Here is a 16,015-nt window from a genome sequence, read left to right on the forward strand (position 1 = left end):
TGCCAGTCACTAAAGCATTTAAAACTACAAAGTCAAAGTTGTAGACAAATATTACGTTGATAAACGGGAAGGCATTGTGTAAAACTTGTCGAGAAGAGGTTGAAACATGATCAGATGTTGTTGCTATAAACTCCATTGTATTACGCTAAAGATGGGCAATGTCTTAATACATCAAACAATATCCGATATTAATATCTCACTTAATCAATACTATAGAAGTGACAAATGCGTGGATCGCATGATGTCACTAAAATCCTTCAATAAATATTTGCTACCGTGACAGGTTGTGTCAAAATACAAATTGATAATTCTGCACATTGGGGAGTTGTTGTGATTTTTAATTAAATAAAATGCTGTTGTTAAAGGTACTGGGGTGGATTTCACAAAGAGTTAGGACTAGTCTTATCTCGAGTTAGGACCAGTCCTAACTTAGGACTATCCATGCAATTTGTTTATCTCCTAGGACTAGTCCTAAGTTGGGACTAGTCCTAACTCTTTGTGAAATCGACCCCTGGACAATTGGTAATTACTCAAAATAATAATTTGTTAGCATAAAAACTAACTTGGTAACGAGTAATGATAGTACAAAACTTTATGAGAAATGGCTCATTCTGTAGTAAAGTAGTTTTGGAGAAAGAGGTATATTATCATAATAATGAACCATTTTTGTAGAGCGCATATCACAATCACAGAGAAGTCCCTATGCGCTTTGAGAAGAAAACAAAAGAGAAGTAAAAGTTAATAGAGATGTGAAGTAAATACAAAAGGAAAATTTAGTTGATACAGAAAGAAGTACTGAAGGCTATTGCAAAAATAAATGTGTTTTTAACTTTGTCTATTATATTCTGACTCAATAGTAAAACGCTTTAGGCCTCACAGTTGTGCAACAAGGGTGATTTTTCTTGCAGTCTTTTCTTGCAGCTTCGATGACCAATCGAGTCAAAATCTTCACAGGTTTTTTACTTTATGAATATGGTGGGATAAACCAAGTGAGAATACTGGCCGCTGACAATTACTAAACGTGTCAAAGGATGGATTTCACAAAGATTTAAGACTAGTCTAAGTTTTTGATATCTCCTAGGACTGGTCCTAAGTTTAGACTAGTCATAACTCTTTGTGAAATCGATCCAAGTCCTTTAAATGCTCCGAATTTAACAATCTTGGAGTAAGCATTTTATTACAGTTGAAGAAACCTCGCATGATTTCAAATGAAGGCACACAATTGGCTGATGCCTCCAATAGGCACACACTTCTATTAACCAATGACAAGCCTTATGTGGTCCTTAACAAGACGCCATTACGGGCTTGTGACAACAAAAATGCCGAAATGAAAGGAACTATTGTGATGATTGATTGGGGCAATAAAATACCGACACCTTAAGTGCTGATCCGAGTGTATAGATGGTTAAACCGCTCACTTCAAAACTCCCCCGTTCCTTTTCTGGATGATCTCGCCTGAATAATTCTACACAATTTAGTTGTTAAAAAGTTGTCACTTTAAGATGGCCCCCCATGTCGCCTTGGGGTAAGTTATTATTACTTATAGTGTGATATCATCCCCTTGGTTTAACATGTGAAGTTGAGTAGAAACGTTTAGGTGGAGGATTCTTGTGTTAATGCATTGTTATTATAAGAGATCGGGATGAGGTCAATTTTTAAAAATGAAAATGCTGGGTGAAAATGAGTAATATTTTCGTGGGGATTTGATGTACATCACAGCACAAACAAGCAGACTTTCTCTCCTTTTTTTTTTTCTTGAGTGAAGTTATTCTGTAAGAACTCCGTATTGTTTGTTTTGTTTTCTTCATCAAGTGTGTCTTAGTTTATATCTTATCTAGACATTGATGTTTATATGATAAAGTGATGAATATGATGTTTTTTTTATCCGTACACCGATTTGTATTACGCACTGCAGATACTCCTATACTTCCCCGAGTTCTGTGGGTGAAAATATCCACAGTTATCACTCGGGTGTGGGGTTCACACAACTCGGGAAAGGACTCCCAGTCTACACTGCTTAAAGGAACACGTTGCCTTGGATCGGTCGAGTTGGTCTTTGAAAAGCGTTTGTAACCGTTTGTTATAAAATGCATATGGTTAGAAAGATGTTGTCAAAGTAGAATCAATAATTTACACAAACATGCCTCGAAATTGTGTGGTTTTCTTTTTACCTCGTCGACTAACACGGTCGGCCATTTATGGGAGTCAAAATGTTTGACTCCCATAAATGGTCGAGATCGACTGTGTTAATTCGCACAGTAAAAGGGAAAACCACGCAATTCGAGGCAAATGTGTGCGGAATCATTGTATTCTACTTTTAAAACATCTTTCCAATCATATGCATTTTATAACAAACGGTTACAAACGCTTTTTAAAGACCAACTCGTCCGATCCAGCGCAACGTGTTCCTTTAAAGGCAGTGGACACTTTTGGTAATTACTCAAAAGAATTATTAGCATAAAACCCTACTTGGTAACGAGTAATGGGGAGAGGGTGACGGTATAAGACATGGTCAAAAACGGCTCCCTCTGAAAAAGCGTAGTTTTTGAGAAAGAAGTAATTTTCCATGAATTGGATTTCGAGACCTCAGAATTAGATTTTGAGGTCTCGAAATCAAGCGTCTGAAAGCACACAACTTCGGGTGACACGGGTGTTTTTCTTTCATAGTTATCGTGCAACTTCGACGACATGTAAATGTTGAGATTGACAATTACTAATTGTGTCCAGTGTCTTTAATACACATATGGATAAAACCAATGTTCTTTATCCCAGATCCAACAATTCACCGTACAAGTCTCGCACACCTCAAAATAACTCAATGTGTGAAGAGAATCATTTACCATAACGTTTAAAGACACTGGACACTATTGGTACTTGTCAACGATCAGTCTTCTCACTTGGTGTATCTCAACATATGCACAAATTACCCCCCCCCCTCCTCTTGATATGCCCCCGTATGAAATCTAAACAAAATGCACAAAATGAATGATTCCATAAATCAAAATACAGTTCCCAGGTTATTAACCCCCTGCCTCCCTCAAAGCATTAAAAATAGTATACAATATATAAATAAATAATGCTGGTTAAAGCAATACTGAGAAAGGCACTTCTTATATAATGATGCTAAATGGGTTATGTTAATTTTTCCATTTGAAAAAGGTTATGTTATTATTGGAGTCACATTATTTTATCCAGGGATAGTTGGTTTTCTTACAAGGTAAACCACTGTATTTCCTGATACTTGAGGACATCTTAAGTAGTATTTTTATTTCGAGAAAAGAGGGGGAGGATAAACATGTTTAATGGATTTGAAACTGAAGTGATTCATTTGAAGTGTTCATTGAAGTGAAGATGCTCACCCTTACATTCCTTTTAGCACACACAATTTAGTTGTATTGTGTTCTGTCATAGTTATGAGTAATGCCTTTTGCTCAATTTACTTATTTATTACTTACAGGATACAAACAATATTTAATTCAATTTAAATTCAATAATGTTTATTCCAAACTCTTGTTTAAAAATAATACAATACGAGAAATGAGCAGCACATAGAAAGGTTATACAATCAAAAGCACATATAAGTACACAACATTAATATATTGTTTACAAGCAAATGCTGAATAACTAACTAGGAATTAACTCTGTACAAGAGATGAGCGAGAGCATGAGGCTGTTAGAGTAGAAAACAAACAAACAAACAGTGACGAAACAAGGATAAGACAGACAAAACGAACATTACAAAATGCTGAAGACAAAAGACAAAGAATAAAATACCAGGCTAAACTGGAGACGACAAAACTAAATAGATAAGTAGAGAAAAGGCCGTGTTACATAGTTGGAGAGGAGGACTCTTTATTGAAGTATCAGCACAACGGCTGTTTAGCATAATGGGCCTATGTATTAAAAATGAGAACACAAAAACAGCTAATTTTATTTTCTCAAAATAAATATTACTTACAAAATTTACCTACAGTCGGAGATGTTTATTCTTATATCTTAGCATTTTATTAATGCTATTATTCTTATCATGTTTACTAACACTGAATAAACGCTAGCCCCCAAAAATAAAACCACAACAATCACATACACTATTACATTTTCGCTTACTACCTTTTTTGCTCAATTTGCTCATTATGCTGAATTGAAATGGATGTTTATAATCATCGATAATATCTGAAAGCTGCAATGAGTTGCCTTGCTTTCATGAACACATTTTATCTCAAGCTAACTGTTTTAGATTTCCACCAGGTTTCAAACAAGGCAAACTGACTTGGGCTCTTAGAGTTCCTGTGGTTGACACTGTAGAGCGTTCGGCCAATTAGCAATGCCTATCGCCATTTATTCGATTCTCACTCTTTTCATCAATCGGCTGGTATGGCTAATCTATCAATTAATTATTACAGCCCTGCTAGAAAATGAATCCACTGGTCCACCATCATTTGTTTGAATTGGAGGAAAATCTCTTCTTTAAGAACTAACTTAGTTGTGTCTGTTTTTGTTTCGTGTTGTGTTTTGTTTTACTGCGCCTCGAACACCAGGCAGGGTGGATTGTGCGCAATACATGAGTCTTTATTACTCGTTGTCCTATGCCACTGATTGGTCCACGCATGCGTGGGCCGGGCCCTCTCCTCCCCTTTGGTACGTTCATTATATATGGGTTGGGAACAATCAATACATTGATATTAGGACGACAAAAACACATCAGAAACTGTCTGACGTTATAAATCTGGAACGCAAAATGTCATTTTGTTTTCTTCTTCTCTACAAAAGAATTCAAATCAGCAGTTTGATTACAACATGTCAAGTGTGCCCGTATCATTATCGAAGGGAAGCTGTCACCACCCATCATAATTTAGTTTTAATCCCAGTGCTTTAATCAATATAACTAATCCATAACATAATTGATCGATAAGCCATCCATGATAACCAGCGTTTACACTAACCAGCGTTAATCCGACTCACATTAAATTCCAAGATATACCGTCATTAACACCTACCATACCGGGCATTTCTCCGCGCAGTTATCTCGCCTGTCATTTTCTTTTTAATTAAAGTCCCTGAGCGCGAGATAAAGCGAAGTCGTAGGTAGCTATCTTCTTGTCTATCACCGCCGAGTCAAGACGAGTGCTGCTGTCTGTTCGAGGAGCCACCAGCATCACCACGCGTCACATTTCTGCATCAGTCCACGGTAGCACTCCCAGCGCGACGCACACTCCACAATAACTTCTCGTTCAATTGTATCCGGCGTTATTTGCGGTGGAGTTTCATTTTGATCGACTGCCAAACGAGGCGGAGTATAGACCTACTACTTCCTATGATAGCAAACGGTGCGGATTGGGGGACGCGGTAAAGCGCCATAGGCTGTGACTTTTGACTTGTGTGTGTTGTGTGAGCGAGTTCTCCTCCTTTTTGCTGGTTGGCGTTGCTTGCTCCCTTTGGATAAGTCTCGCGCTCGTGTCGAGTGTGTGTGGAGATGATAGATCGTCCATGTATGTAAGTCAAACTGTATTTTCTATTTAAGTAATAAGGTGATAAAGTGACTGTCAAGAGAGACTGTGCCGACAAACAAGAAAGTGTGTTTCAGATTTCTTTACGTTGGCTCTGAAAATACGAGGACTCTTAAAAAGTGCCTTAAACCACCTTTTTCGTCATTTAGCGTATTACAGATTCTAGCGCTGTGTTTCGATCTATTGTGGCGAAACCTAGGAACACAGAAAAACAGGCTTTTAGGGAGAGGGAAATGCAATTTGAGCTCTGTTAAATTTATGCCCTCCATTTATTTTTGTTGGATTTGTTCATGGATCACATCCCAGACCTGTTGGTAATTATTTGTCCCTTTTTTTGCCGTTATCTGTTTTAAACAAAGTTGAAATCCTACATGGATATCAAATGCGCGTGTGTTTTAAGCAGCTGTTCAATGCAGACATCGATCAATCAGAAGATATGTATATAGCGCCCAAATCAACAAAACTTGTTCAAGACAGTAACGTGAAATTAATTACGAAACAATTGTTGAAAAAGGGTCGAAATTGAGCAGTTTCTTAAAAATATGAATAGTCTGAGCATCCCTGATGTGATTTGGGAGAGTGTTTACCTTTCTTTTGGACCCGGCAGGAAACGAACGATCTGAAGACAAATAAATTTAACAGATGATAAAGACACCGTACACTTTTGGTAATTTTCAAAGACCAGTCTTCTCACTTGGTGCATCTCAACATATGCATAAAATAACAAACCTGTGAAAATTTGAGCTCGATTGGTCGTCAGAGTTGCGAAATAACTATGAAAAAAAAAACACCCTTGTATAACACGAAGTTGTGTGCTTTTAGATGCTTGATTTCAAGACCTCAAATTATAAACTTGAGGTCTTGAAATCAATTTCGTGGAATATTACCTCTTTCTCTATGTCACTTCAGAGGGAGCCGTTTCTCACAATGTTTTATACTACCAACCTCTTCCAAAGTGAGGTTTTATGCTGATAAATATTTTGAGTAATTACCAATAGTGTCCACTGCCTTTATACACCGATGTGTTCTAGAACTGTATACTCAATATTTTCCCAGGCTCTTAAGAAGAAGTCACAGGCTTATTTTTCGTTTTTATTCTTGTTATTATTCATCGATGTTTTGTTTTGGTTTTACCGGACGGATTACTAACCTCTTTTGACAGTTTATTCTTTTCAACTTTATGAAGTCAATGGTACGAAGTCAATGGTATGTAAAATACTGTGACAAATACCTGATGGGTTACATATGTATTTGCTCCCACGTTAGTCAACAGAGCTCGAAAATCAAATATATTTGTGTTTTGTCACGTTTTATTAGATTTCCAGGGTGCATGATACAAGATAGTCTATTGCAAATGGTTAGCAGAAACGTTACGCTAATACAATAAAGAACACATTAGAAATAACTAATCTAGAATATTCACACTTCTTGTTTCTAAATCAACGTTAAAATAGGCGTTCAAAATAGTTTTAAAATGTAATGTCTAGCTTTTAAAAACTACATTATAGAAGGAACTTTTGAACATTAAATTTGGTGTTACATTTTTAGTTTGAACGAGAGAAAAAATGTGTTTGGGCCTAAATGTTTGTTAAGTTTTTGCGAGACACTGTGCACATTTTAGTCCTAAATCGACTGAACACTATTTTCACGGAAAGATGGAATTGCTTTAATTATATAACAATCTATTCACTTTTAACTTAACTAATTAATCATATTTTTGATGATCAACAATCATGCATATGTCGTAAGAGACTAACGACGTTAGAAATTAAATATTTAGCATGAGTTAGGTTGACGAATTGAAACGAATAACAGAGGTATGAGATGTAACTTTTTTTTCCCCTTATTTTACTAAGCCATCTTTCTGGGGTTTTTTTTACTAATAAAACAATTGTTTGGGGAGGGGGTTGACTTTTAATTGTAAACGTAAAACATGACATTTTCACAGCGTGGCCCACATGCTTACAAGCGCCTCTAGGTTTGATAAACATGAGCCTACGCATGATCGTGTTTATAATTTGTCAAAGTCGCTATCTGATAAACGTGGAGCGTCTTGATGGCTATCATAATAGTTTCAAATGGTACCATGGATGTCTCTATAGTAAACCTCTTTTAAAACTGATCAACGATAACCGAAAGATCTTTAGTACCCTTGGCCTATAGATTCCGAGACGATGCTTTTAGTTCAAGACTGTCCCACTCCTTAAATTTCCATATTTTGTTGGATTGTGAGCAGGTTGCTTCTTGAAGGTCGGCTGTCTGTCTGCAAAACCTACCCCGAGGTAATACAGCAAACACAAATAGGTAATTTATCGAATTTTGGAAATGTTTACTTTATTTGTCTTTGCTTACACATCGTCTACAATCACGGGGTCCTTGAATTAGTCAACCAACTCTCTCTGCTCTGATGGATTTTGATAAAATTATTTAGTTTTCTCTTTCTGCTTTACTTTTTTCGCAAGTACATAATTTGCAGGAGCGCAGTAATGATTATGTAGTTTGTATAGGCGATTATTTACAGTAAAAGGTTAAAAAGAACACAAGGTTGGATTTTCTTTCAAGTTCTCCGAACAACGTTTACTTTGGGTTATTTTAATTAGCCTTTCACCATCTCTCTCAAACATCTGTGTAAATAGTGTCGAGTCTAAGTCCATGTGCAAACCCCTGCCGTTCATGACTTTCAAACCACGGCATGCCCTTCTTCCCTTCCTCAATCAAGTTCTTAAATTACTTCCTTACACGGACTTTAGTCTAAAAGATAGAACAGCGTTGACTTTAGTTTCGTCTAACAGATATCGGTTTCGCAAAAACAGCACACATTTAATTAAATTCACCGCGGACCCTTGTAGCATAGTTGAATTGATATAACGCTGTGTGTTTTAAGTACTCGCCACTTAAGACACACAACACATGATAAATCTGCAGAGTGGAGACTGGCGTATTCTCCATTCGTCTCAAGTTGTTGCTCTTTCTTCCCGAATGGTTTACAATTAAAGAAATAAAAAACTCGTCGAAGGGATGAAAATTTCAAATTTTAATGCCAAACTTGATTAGTAAATAGCATCTTACAGAAACATCGATTAAAATTTAAAGCTAAGTTTAGTCACTACGTCATCCGAGTTTGCTGAAAAGCATTACCAACAAAACAATTGAAATTCTTGCGGGAATTTACTTGAATCGTGGTTCAATTTCAAAAGATAGCTAAGGCTTATTATGTAAGCATCATTTGTGTTTTTGTCTGTAAATTTAATCGGAAGTAATAAGTTAACATCAGGGAACAATAGGTGACTCTCGTTAACAGCTTCCGGTAATTTGTATGGCGATTATTTCTGCATAAGGTTAAAAATGAGCACAATAGCTGTTCCAGGCTTTTATCTGGCTCAATGCTCATATTAACTGCTAAGGCAATATTTTCCGACAATATCATCGTGATGAAAGTAAATGATACATTGTTGTAGAAAAATTAGCATTCTATCATCAGCAGTTACGGGTGAAGGGGGTAATTTATAACTATGTACAAACAATTAGATGGATTGACTAGTTTTATTTTAAAGCTACTTTTGTTTCTACAAACACAAGCTAGCGAGATTTCCTCCGACCGCATGTTACAGTGTATTGCTTCAGGTGGCTGGACGGTCCAGTGGCTAAAAGGCCAATATTGATAATTATGTACAATTATTTAGTCACAAAATAATTATTACGATTTCCAACATAATAATAAATCTTTTGTGGGAGTTTTATATCAGCTTGCTGTGTGTTTGTTGCCCTGGAACGAAAACCAGGATTAAAAATAGTCATCGAAAAATTGGAAAACATACCTTATAGAACGATAAAACTTAATTGAAACTTAAACGTAGATTACATCATTTGAAAACATGAAATAATGAAGCTCAGATTAAAGGCAGTGGACACTATTGGTAATTACTCAAAATAATTATCAGCATAAAACTTCAGTTGATAACGAGTAATGGGGAGAGGTTGATGATATAAAACATTGTGAGAAACAACTCCCTCTGAAGTGATGTAGTTTTCGAGAAAGAAGCAATTTTCCACGAATTTGATTTCGAGACCTCAGATTTAGAATTTGAGGTATCGAAATCAAGCATCTGAAAGCACACAACTTCGTGTTACCAGGGTGTTTTTTCCTTTCATAGTTATCTCGCAACTCCGACGACCAATCAAGCTCAAATTTTCACAGGTTTGTTATTTTATGCATAATGTTGAAATACAAGTGAGAAGACTGATCTTTGATAGTGGCCTTTGTCTCTAAAGCTACATATCAGAAAATATTTCTTGACTGAAAGTATACACTCCCAAGTAGCCAGTGAAATCGTTTCGGCAGTCAGGCGTTATCTTATTTTAACTTTGTATAATTTTGCGAATTGCTCTCATTGTTTTTTGGTCGTATGGAACGCTCACATTTTCTCACCAATCCACACCTTCTCGAAAAAAAAATACAACAAAATGTAATGTACTTTTAAAAAGAATGCACGGCATATAATATGCAACATTCAATCCCGAGCGCGCTTAACAAACACTCTAAACGATGGTAGTACTCTTCTTTTATAATGTCCAGATATTATGTAGAGACATTGGTGAAAAACTGTCCTGTTTTCTCGAAAAAATACAATAATTTCCAGAAATGGTATTTCCCTTTAAATGAATAAACGGTCCATATGCAGAACATTTAATCATCTGAACGCGCTAAACAAACACTCTAAATGATTGTAATTGTGTTGCTGTGTATAATGTCCCCCTAAGGAGAAACATTGGTGAAGTTAAACACTGTATTCCACAAACTGTATGTATGATCATCTATCATTCGTAATTTATCATTCGTAATGAATAGCGGGGAAAAACGGGCTCCTCAAACGAACCGGTTAAACATTAAAAAAATATGGTATCTCAATTTGCCCGCTATGTGTGTCGTATTTATATAAAGAACAGTCAATTTGTAAATCAGGTTTATAACTCATGTCATCCATCCATCCGGAGCGAGCTATTTGCGTAATGACATAGGTGAAGTACAAACGGTAGAGCTGTGGGGTTGTAGAGAAATCTCAACAAGGTTTTCACAGCTGCCGCTGGACGAATCTCGGCTAGTAATATCACAAAATGTCCCTTTCCAAAGGGACAACATGATATGAAAGCTCTTATAAATCCCAAAGCTTCGTCTGTGGCCTACATGAGTTTGTCATAGCCACATGTTACGGCAGAAAACTGATAGTGGATAGGGGCTTCATTTCAGTACGTAGACCCTATACTATGATTTGATTAGTACATGTAAGAAGATCTTAGCCTTTTGGTAATTGCTCTATGTGGCATTTCAGACACCCCACCGCTAGGATATGTTGTCGAGTTATGTTCTTAAATTACTTCACGTCTTTCAATATAAATTATACTTTATCGTCGGTTGTTGCTCCAATGCTCCAAGAGAACTTATACTTTTTTTTGCGTGGGGGGAAACAACAAAGACAAAAGTTGAATTGTGGCCTCTTCTGAAATTATCTCGCCCGCGAGAAGTAAGTAATGCTCCGTTTTCAGTTTTGATAAAGAACTTGTTTTTAATAGCTCCATCTGCGCTATTTATCTTGCAAATATTAAAGTCATCTACCCTCTGTCGAAAAGCCATGAATTTATTTTTGCAAGATGCTCTCATCCACTGTGTTCCGCCGTACACTCCGTAAATTGCGTTACGGTAGTCTAGATCACATTCACAAAAGAATTCATACTGGCGGCCAATACTTCTGTTAAAGGAAAGGCCTGCATTATATTTTGATAACCTTTATCACAGAAATTGATTTTTCATTTTGTATGTCTTTCTCAAGTGAACTTGAAGCTAGATGGAAGATAATCTACAATTTAGCTTGATCCCTTCCCTTTATAAAAACATAGCACAAACAATCACGAACAATTAGTTTGTGTCGGGTCTGGTACTAGATTAGTTTCATAAAATGTCATGGGTAATAAAAGTAACGTGATATGAATTGTTTAATTCAAATTTTAAAAAAAATTACTAAGGAACATTTCCAGCGTCAAAATTAATAGCCATACAATTGAATGAGATAAACTGAATACAAAAAATAGATACTGACTTGTGCAACAACATTCTAGCCATTTGGGTGTAAAACTACGGAGTAAATCTATTGGATGTGAAAATTCAGTGTACTTTTAAGGGTGTGATTAATTGTTGTTGCAAAGTGCTGAAGATTAGGGATTGTTTACAGTGCGCATAATATCCACACCAACAATTACAAATTCCACCAGTTCCCTTGCGTTCGTGTAATTAATTAAAATGATTTTGGCTAAAATATAATGGTTTAAGAATACTGTGACGATAAAGTATGTCTCGAAGAAATACATTATACTTTTTATCGGATGAGACCGTTTGAGGATGGTTTGGATCTGTATCAAACTGGTTTGATGATGACAGGCAGTTTTGTCATTGGTGTGACTTTAACCTTCTCAAAAACGAAAACAACTGAAATGAAAAACCAACAAGGAATGTTTGACACACGCAAAATACGAGCACCAACGGTATAAGGTAGCCTAAATGAAAATCAAGATGAAACTTGGTCCTTCTTATTTGTGTTTATTTGTGGGGTTTTTTAGCTTTGTTGAGAGACGTACTTTACACACGGAATCACTGAAGGTACAATAATAATAATAATAATAACCCGTTTTTATATAGCGCTTTTCACACCCGGAGGGCGTCCCGAAGCGCTTCACATTATTACCCCTGGTCACTGGGCCTTAAATCACTCCTTAAACCCATCTCAGCTCCCTGGTGGGGAGTATACAGCCTTGTGCAACATTAATATGCGCTACTCGGCTAAATCAATCACAAGAACCATCTCTGCCCTCACAGGTACCCATTTACCCCTGGGTGGAGAGAAGCAATTATAGTTAAGTGTCTTGCTCAGGGACACAAGTGTCACGACCGGGATCCGAACCCACACTCTGCTGAACAGAAACACCAGAGCTTGAGTTCGGTGTTCTTATCCACTCGGCCACGACACCCTACAAACACTTCCATGTTTCTCCATTCCACACGTATAAAACATTTCACATACAAAAATAAATTAAGTTGACATTCTAATGGACGCAGTGGTAGCAGAGAATAGACAGCAGGTTTTTTTTTATCGACCTTTGGAATAAAAAAGGGCATCAGTTGTGTTGGCAGGTTTATGTCTTCCGTATGTACATCAGATTAAGATAGTAACCCCTCGTTATCGACAAGACGGAATAGCCCTGGGGAGATGCCCGATGTATAGAATTCATCTTGATAACATTCAGCTTACAAAGAATCGAGAACCTTTAAAAGTGATATGTCTTCTGACGACAGCAGCACTGTTCTTAAGAGCAACAAACGCAGAAAAAAACGTGTTTTTTGCCTCTTGCCATTGCATGGTTTTGCTCGGTGGTCTAGGCTCAATTTCATAGTGCTGCTTAACGGTAAGCACATTTTCGTTTGTACTGTAGCAAATCGAATTGCTAAGCAGTAAACGTACTTAGGTTAGCAAGAAAATTAGACGGCCACATTGCACGTTCACCCTGGATTTGTATTGTTACGTCATTGATTTCCGTGCAGTAAGCACCGGACGGTTAGCATGTCTTTTGGGGTGCTTGGGGTAAGCAGCGCTATGAAATGGAAATCGCACATAAGCACAAAATAGGCCATTAAGCAGCTCAATGAAATGGGACCCTGGGGTCGGGGGTTTTGGTCGTGGGTTCGTGTCGTGGTTTTGGGTCGTGGGTTCGAGTCGTGGGTTCGGTCGGGTAATGGGTTCAGTTCATTTCGGAATGATGTTTTAGTCTGCAGGTTTTGGGACGAAATCACTAAGTATACGAGCTGCTCGAAGCAATTGCATAAGGTAGGCCTATGTGCTCCAACTTTTAAAGAGCAATAAAACGTTGGGAACTGGTCACGCTCGGTGGTTTAGTGGGACCACATCTAATCTAGAATGGCATGGGTCGTGGGTTCGGGTCACATCAGAGTGATGTTTTCTAGTTTGCATGTTTTAGGACAGCCATTAGCACAAGATGTTCCGAGCAGTTTCCAAGGTACATGCTCAATCTTTGTAAAGTCAGCCATGAATGTAGTAATTAGGTTACCGAGTCAAGTAACGAGGACGTTCGTCTTCAAATATTGTTGTAGGCAGAGATGATCAATTATTAGATTAATGCCAGGAGTTTGTGTCTATTTAACAACGGCAGCTGAGTCCATTTTCTCCGTTGTTGACTTTCTCTACAGCTGTTGCCTATAATTACACCTGTATTTATTTACACAAAGAATAACATATGTTTAATTAGTTTATACAGAATACTCCGGTGTATAGTGTGCACTCGATACTGTGTATATAGTTCAGTGCGGACTATACGATAGCTCTGTAAATTTACATTAAAGGAACTGATTGTGTTTTGAATATTTAGACACTGAAATAAACAACAGGTCGGCCCATTGTGGTATTCTTAGAGCAAATTTACAAATCTCATACGAACCAGATGGCGTCTTGACTACGGGCTTGGGTAATTTGTTTAGTCTTTAAGCTATTAATGCTAAATTTAGGGTTTGATATAAGTAAACAAATCTTCAAGTTAATTTATTATAAACATGCTGAAGGTTGATAACTTTATTTAAAATTAAGATTAGCCTACTTAGCTAAATAATGTGTTATGTCTTTAAGCTATTAATGCTATTTAGGATTGGTATAAATAAACACATCATCTTCAAGTTAAATATTTTGTAGGTTTGCAACTTTGTTTAAGTTAAAGATTAAGCGAAATAGTTGGTTCCGTCTCTAAGCTCAATACAATTTAGGATTTGATACAAGTAAACACATCTAAAAGTAAATTTATGATATACATTATCTTGGTTGTTAAATTTGTTTTAAAATCAAGATAAGTCTAACTATGAAAAACTAATGTTGTTACTATAGGTCCTATATCCGTATGTTTAATTTCATCCGTTAAACAATCATCATTAAATTTGTTTTTCCTGTTTGATAAACAATTTCCCTTTCTCGTCGCTGTGTGGCTGCCCTTTAAAGTGCTATCCGATCAAAGACAGTCTCCTCGTCCCAGTTTTCCTTTTATCAAAATTTCTGACTGAAAATCTTTCTTTTCCTATTTTGTTCAATGACGACCCCACAATATTCTGTTCAACCATCGGACCCGATCTTCAAGCGCCCCAGACGTCTTTTGTTGGTCGTGGAAGTCTGCTCGATTTTTGTTCCCATGCATTCCGTGTACATTCACTCCGCGTCATTTTGTCCTACTTCGAAAAAGTTAAACTTGTATTGATTGAAATTTGATCCCATATCATGATTTCAGTTTCCCATAAATAAAAAACTAAACGGAAAATGTGTTTTGACCGACGGGACAAAACACTGCAATACGGGTTACGGATTTATGTTGCGGTGTTGTGATCAAGGGGCAGTGTCTGTCCAGTCCTTACTGAGTCACTGTATATTGTTGACAGTTGTTGATGTTATTAATAAAAAGTTACAAGTATTCACACTAAACAAATATTTTATCATTGATTAGTTGTATGGAGAATATTGACAAAATAGGGAAACTGTCAATATATGGATAGATGGCTATAAGTTAATGTAGCGCCGGCACGTTTATCCGGGGGTCGTTGGTTCGAGTCACACACTCTATTCAATTTTGTTTTTGCTCAATCCGAAATCAAGAGTCTTTCAGTTAATTGTATTATGTTTTTATTCAATTTGGTTAATGGTTTGTAAATGTACAACACATGTGTTATAGTATCTTTCTGCAAATGTTTTGTTTATGTGCCGTTAACATATCACAGGTTGGGCTTTCAGGCTAGCAGTAACTCACTTACAGCTTTACCAAAGGAGTGTTTGACTAATAAAAATCAATCATTAAATGTGGGAGGTCTCCTTGATTCGGCGGCTAGGCACATATAGAATTAATTGAAAGAAAGAATCCTACTGCATTAGCGAACACATTGGCAATAACATACAGCCCCAATATGCTGTCACTATTCAACTCTGCTGATATGTCGACTGTAAGTCATGACCAAGCTTAATCCCGGTCTAGAGACTGCCCCTATATCCAGACACAAACCGTTAACAACGTACGCCCAATTGTTTCTACATTCAGATGCATTACTTTGAGCTAATCAAAGTTGAAGCAGCCTTCAATGGCTCTAACTGGATTCAAGCGTATTATACCCACCTTATTCAATTACCTATACGCCGAGTCAAAGTTGGATGTACTTTCTCTTGTGTCATCATCCCAGTACAAGACAAGATGTTTGTCACAAATAAAAAAAATACTGTCCTGAGTTTTGCCTCCCCCCTCCTCTTCAATCTTAATGTTTTCATGGTTATTGTTAAGTCATCTTTGCAGAGGATCTGCACGTTCTACTTCGGTAGTGTTTTGTAAGGTGCTTCAGTGGGATGACGGGACCCAAACCTTGTGTACACGTCTCTTTTGACCTATACTATAAGAGCGTTCATTTTGTGGGTTATTACGAC

At 37.0% G+C, this 16,015-nt stretch overlaps 1 protein-coding gene across 1 annotated transcript in view; it reads left to right on the forward strand.

The window, feature by feature from the left end:
• The first annotated feature begins 4,954 nt into the window (after window positions 1–4,954).
• LOC117291282 (cardioacceleratory peptide receptor-like) overlaps window positions 4,955–16,015 on the forward strand; it is a 45,741-nt gene continuing 34,680 nt past the window's right edge. Inside the window, exon 1 of the mRNA XM_033772915.1 lies at window positions 4,955–5,493. The gene's annotated coding sequence lies outside the window, so the exon portion shown is untranslated. The remainder of the gene's footprint in view (window positions 5,494–16,015) is intronic.

Source organism: Asterias rubens, chromosome 6 (genome assembly GCF_902459465.1).
Source record: "Asterias rubens chromosome 6, eAstRub1.3, whole genome shotgun sequence".
NCBI lineage: Eukaryota > Metazoa > Echinodermata > Asteroidea > Forcipulatida > Asteriidae > Asterias > Asterias rubens.